Raw genomic sequence first — 6,000 nt, forward strand, 5'->3', positions numbered from 1 at the left:
GCTCAAACTTACAACCCTGAGATCAGGAATCATACGTTGTACTGACTGAGCCAGCCAGGCACCCCCAGTTCATGTTTTTATGTTTATTACATGAATCCATAAATAACACGTTAGCAGATAGTGTCTTTTTTAGAAGTTCATAAATGGTACTTTACTAATGTTCCATTCTCTAAATGAAAGGTCAGTGATAAAAACTTGAGATTTTATCTGTGGTAATTTAATACTTTGTTTTGAGGAAAACCGCATCGAAGATTTTTTTTCCCACTGGCAATAGATATTTAATATCACGTATGGAAAAAAATGCTTGCTCCCTCCCCAAATTTTTTTAAGGAAACATTGTGCAAAGAACACTTGGATATAGTTTACAGAATACTAAACAAAAATGGATTTAGACAATTTCAAAAAGGAAAAAGGTCACATTCCTTTTTCGCCCACTACTCTTTACCATCATAAGTAATTAAATGCAATTTTTATGAATTGACTATGTACAAAACACTGTGCTTGATGAAGATACAAAAAAAAAAAAATGGCCTTTCACAAGCTCAAACTACCTGGGGAAATGACAAAAGAGTCCTCTGATTTTCACTATGTCACTGTACATAGTAAAACATCTAGGGGACACCTGGGTGGCTTAGTCAGTTGAGTATCTGACTTTGGCTCAGGTCATGATCTCACGGTTAGTGGGTTTGAGCCCCACATTGGGCTCTCTGCTATCATCACACAGTCTGCTTTGGATCCTCTGTCTCCCTCTCTCTGTGTGTGCACTCCCACACGCTCTCTCTCAAAAATAATAAACATTAAAAAAAAATCTAGAATTCTATACCTAATAGAAAACACTCATCAATCCAGAAGAAAACAGGAAAGGAGGAAAAAGAAACAGGCAAAGTAACTGCCCAAAGTAAAACGGTAGAAATCTTTATATATGAGTAATGACAATAAATGTAAATGCACAGGGTGTTTTAAATACCAAAGAGTGCCATGTTGAATTAGAAAGCAAAATCTAGCTATATGTTATTTACAAAATATATATCTAAAATATAAATATTCATATTCATATTGGGTGGATCAGTCAGATAAGCATCCAACTTTAGGTCATGATCTCACAGCTTGTGGGTTTGAGCCCCGCATCAGGTTCTGTGCTGACTGCTCAGAGCCTGGAGCCTGCTTTGGATTCTTTCTCTCTGCCTCTCCCCCCCCCAAAAAATAAACAAATATTTAAAAAATTAAAATAGGGGCACCTGGGTGGCTCAGGTTGTTAAGCATCCAACTTCGGCTCAGGTCATGATCTCGTGGCTTGTGAGTTCAAGCCCCACGTTGGGCTCTGGGCTGACAGTTCAGAGCCTGGAGCCTCCTTCAGATTCTGTGTCTCCTTCTCTCTCTGCCCCTCCCCCGCTCACACTTCTGTCTCTCTCTCACAGTAAATAAACAAAAAAAATTTTTTTAATTGAAATAAAAAAAAAAGGATACAGAAGAGTTGAAAAGGAAAATATGGAAAGGGTTATACCATTCAAATACTAGCCAAAGGAAAGTACTGGTATAGCTACCTTTACATTGAACAAAATAGACTTTAAAGAAAAAATTATTACTTGGGACAAAAACAGTCACTATGAAATTCTAAAAGATTTGACTCACCTGGAAGATAAAACACCTCTAAACTTGAATGCACATAATAATACAGGATCAGGATATTAAACAAAATGTAGAAATATAATGAGAAAGAAAAATACACAATCTTAGTAAGTTTTTAACATCCCTCTCATAATGGATACCAAAAAAAGACATGAAAACAATCAGTAAAGACATTGATTTGAACAATCAAATCAATTAAAAGACTTGACCTAATATACCGAGTTTCACCAACTGTAAACCACAACTGATAGTAAGACACACTATTATCTCAAGTACCAGTAAGGAAGAAACGCCACTGCCAGTGAAAGTGTGACATGTCACTGAGGGGCAGATCATCCTAATTCCAGAGATGTTTAAATGTGAAAAATGTGCAGTTTATAATTGAAATGTGATGTAGAAAATAAAGCTGGAAATAGTTCTTTTCAAACGCATTAGAGTGTTTACGAAAAGATAATATATTCAGCATTAAGTCACATTTTTCAAAGGATTGGTTTCAACGACTATGTCCCATTGATCTATGTGTCTGTCCCTTCAGAACCACACTGCCTTGATTACTATAACTTTATAGTAAGTCCTGAAATCAGGAAGTATGAATTCTTCAAGTTTTATTTTGTTTTTGTTTTTGTTTTTGGGTTTTTTCCCCATTAAAATTGCTTTGGCTATTCTAGTCCCTTTGCCTTTCTATATAAATTCTATTTTGAAAACAAATCCTGCTGGATTTTGATTGGGTGGTATTAAACCTATATATAGATCAACTGGGGAAGAACTGGCACTTAACAATATTGAGGTTTCTAGTCCATAAGCACAATATATCTCCATTAATTAGATCTTTTTCAATTTTCTTCCTCAGATTTTTTCTTTCTCAGATTTTCTTTTTTTCCCCTCCTCCTTCCTCTTTCTTCCTTCCCTTTCCTTTCCTTCCTTTTCTTTTTCTTTTGTTTCTCCCCCCCAGCATAGAGACTATGCATGTATTTTGTTAGATTTATACCTAATTACTACTTCTTTTTCTTTTTTTCTTAAGCTATTTAAAATGTTTAAACTTCAGTTTCCAGTTGTTCCCGGCTAGGAAGGCGCCTTATGTTCCGTTACCTTGCTACATTCACTTATTCTAGGAGTTTGTGTATTTTTTTGTGTTTTTTTTTTTGTTTTTTTTGTTTTTTTTTTTTGTAGATTGCTGGGGCCCTGGAGACAGAAGGAGTGGGTTCAATGTAGATAATGTCATCTGTGAATATAGTTTTATCTCTTTAAAACCTATAAGCCTTTAATTTATCTTGCTTTATTTTACTGCCTAGGATTTCTAGTACAGTGTTAAATAGGACTGGTAAGAGTGGACTTCTTTCATTATTAATTTCTCCCAGTCTTAAGGGGGAAACCACTCAATCTTTTAACACTAACTATAATATTAGCTGTAGGAGTTTTGTTTAAAGAAGTCACTTCTCATGTTAGGGGAGTTTCCCTCTGTTCCTAATTCAGAAGGGTTTTTTTTTTTTTTTTAATCGAAGACAGATGTTGAATTTTATCAAATGCTTTTTCTACATCCATTGATATTATCATGTGGCTTTTTAAAAAATTATTTATTTTGAGAGAGAGAGAGAGAGAGAGTGAAGGAGCGAGAAGGGGCAGAGAGAGAAGGAGAGAGAATCCCAAGCAGGCTTAAGCACTATCAGTGTGGAGCCCCACATGGGGCTCAAACTCATGAACTGTGAGATCATAACCTGAGCCGAAATCAAGAGTCAGATGCTTACTGACTGAGCCACCCAGGTGCCCCATATGGCTTTTCTTTAATAGTTTGTTTATATGATAGATTTTATTGATTTCCTAATATTGAGCCAGTCTTACATTCTCAGGAGAACTACCACTTGGTCATGATGTATAATCTTTTTTTTTTTTTATTAATTCTGAATGTGATCTACTAATGTTTTATCAAAGATTTTTGTCTCTATTCATGAGGGATATTCGTCTGCAGTAGTATTTTCTTATAATGTTTTTGTCTGGTTTTGGGTATCAGGGTAATGCTGGATTTAGTCAATAGGTCTCTATGAAAGAATTATCATTTTAAGTGTGATAATGGTGCTGCAAATATGTTTTAAAATACCTTGCTTTTTGAATAAATAATGTTTATATGAAAAGGGCATAATTTTTGGAATTTACTTCAAAATAATTTTGGTGGTGGGGAAAAGTAGATAGGGATATGAATGTAGCAAGATTGGCCATGAAATTATAATTGTCAGGTTTATTCTATTTTTGTGTATATGTATGATTTTTCCATACAAAAAGTTTAACAATGAAATCAATGGTGCTGGAAGCACTGGTTATTCACATAGGAAAATGGAAATGGGATTCCTACCTCACACCATACACAAAAATCAATTCCAAGTGGATAGAAAACTTAAATATGGGAGACAAAAACTATAAGACCTTTAGAAGATAATGTAAGGAATACCTTTAAAACCTCAACTTAGGGAAAGATTTCTTAAACAAGTCACATAAAGTACATCCTAAACAAGTTACAAAAGAAGCACAAAACACAGAGAAACATTGTTAGATTCAGTTATCTGTAAGCAGAAGAAAAAAATAAAAATTAGAAATCTATGAAATTGAAAACAGGAAATCAGTGGAGAAAAATCAATGAAACCAAAGCTGGTTCTCTAAAAAGATCAATAAAACTGATAAGCCTCTAAACAGGTTAAGAAAAAAAGAAAGACACAAATTATTATTAAAATGGGAAGAGGAGACATCATTACTGAACCGTGGATATTAAAAGAAGAAAGCAATACTCTGAAAAACTGTGCCAACAGATTTGATAAACCTAGATGAAATGGACCAATTCCTTAAGACTCAATCTGACAAAACGCATACAAGAATAAATAGACAATCTGAATAGACGTATATTTATTATAGAAATTGAATCAATAATGAATAACCTTCCAAAATAGAAAGCACTGGGCACCTGGGTGGCTCTGTGGGTTGAGCATCCGACTTTGGCTCAGGTCATGATCTTGCAGTCATGGCTTTGGCCCCACGTTAGGCTCCATGTTGGCAGTGCAGACCTTGCTTGGGATTCTCTCTCCCTCTCTCTCTGCCCCTACCCTACCTGCACTCTCTCTCTCAAAATAAATAAATAAACAACAACAAAAAAATAGGGGCACTTGGGTGGCTCAGCCAGTTAAGCAACTGACTTCAGCTCAGGTCATGATCTTGCCATTCATGAGTTTGAGCCCCGTGTCGGGCTCTGTGCTGACAACTGGGAGCCTGGAGCCTGCTTCAGATTCTGTGTCTCCCTCTCTCTCTGACCCCTAACCCACTCACACGCTCGCTCTGTCTGTCTCAAAACTAAACATTAAAAAATTTTTTTAATAAATAAAATTAAAAAAAAATAGAAACCACTATACCTGAATGGGTTCACTAGTGAATTCTACCAAACACTTAAGGAATTATAATTATGCTAATTAAATTAAACCAATTCTCCACAGTCTCTTTCAGAAGGTATAAAGAGAAGAAATATTTCCTAACTCATTTCTTGAGTTACCTAAATCCAAAACCAAGATATTCTTTTTAAAAAAAATTTTTAACATTTATTTTTAAGCGAGAGAGAGAGAGAAAGAGAGAGAGAGAGAGAGACAAAGGATAAGTAGGGGAGGGTCAGAGAGAGAGGGAGACACAGAATCCAAAGCAGGCTCCAGGCTCTGAGCTGTCAGCAGAGAGCCCGCTGCAGGGCTCAAACCCACAAACTGTGAGATCATGACCTGAGCCGAAGTTGGATGCTTCACTGACTGAGCCACCCAGATGCCTCCCAGACAAAGATATTCTAAGAAAACTACAGAAAAATGTTTCTCATGAACACATGCAAAAATTCTCAAAATATTAGCAAATCAAATCCAACAATGTATAAAAAGAATTGTAAACCATGACCAAGTAGCATCTATCATAGGTATGCAAGGCTGGTTCAACACTTTAGAATCAATCCATCACAGGGCACCTGGATGGCTCAGTAGGTTGAGCCTCTGACTCCTGATTTCGACTCAGGTCATGATCTCATCGTTCATGGGATCAAATCCCACATCGGAATTTGCTGTCAGCCAATCTGCTGTCAGCACAGAATCTGCTTAGGATTCTCTTTCTCTCTCTTTCTCCCCCTTCCCTGCTCACGCATGCACTTTTTCTATCTCAAAATAAACAAACATTAAAAAATAAAATAAAACCAATCCATCACAACAGGCTGAAGAAGAAACATCATATAACAATAGATGCAGAAAAAGCATATGACGAAATTCAACACTCATTCATGATTAAAAAACAACAACAACAACCCAGTAAACAAGAGGGGCAATTCCTCAACTTGATAAATATCTACAAAAAAACCTACAACTA

This window comes from Crocuta crocuta, unplaced genomic scaffold (genome assembly GCF_008692635.1).
Source record: "Crocuta crocuta isolate KB4526 unplaced genomic scaffold, BGI_CrCroc_1.0 scaffold30, whole genome shotgun sequence".
In the NCBI taxonomy this organism is placed as follows: domain Eukaryota; kingdom Metazoa; phylum Chordata; class Mammalia; order Carnivora; family Hyaenidae; genus Crocuta; species Crocuta crocuta.